Raw genomic sequence first — 289 nt, forward strand, 5'->3', positions numbered from 1 at the left:
CCGCGGAGCCACGGTTTGGGGAACCGCATCTGGTGGAAGCCACCTCCGCCCTCCTCCTCCGTGGCGTGCAAGGACCGGTTTGGAAGGTTTAGGTGCTTGGACCAGTTTGCAGACGATCGGTTCTGCTGAGCCCCTTCGGTTGCTCGGTTTCCGTCTCCCGCCAGGCTTGCGGGGGTGAGATGTTCGTGGTTTTGGCGTTTTAAAATAGCAGCCCGTGATCCTGGGGCTCGGAGCCATCTCCCACCCCTGCTTCGGATGGAGCGGGGCCGACCCGACCGGCAAACCGCGG

The sequence above is a fragment of the Phaethon lepturus genome, unplaced genomic scaffold, assembly GCF_000687285.1.
Source record: "Phaethon lepturus isolate BGI_N335 unplaced genomic scaffold, ASM68728v1 scaffold7411, whole genome shotgun sequence".
NCBI lineage: Eukaryota > Metazoa > Chordata > Aves > Phaethontiformes > Phaethontidae > Phaethon > Phaethon lepturus.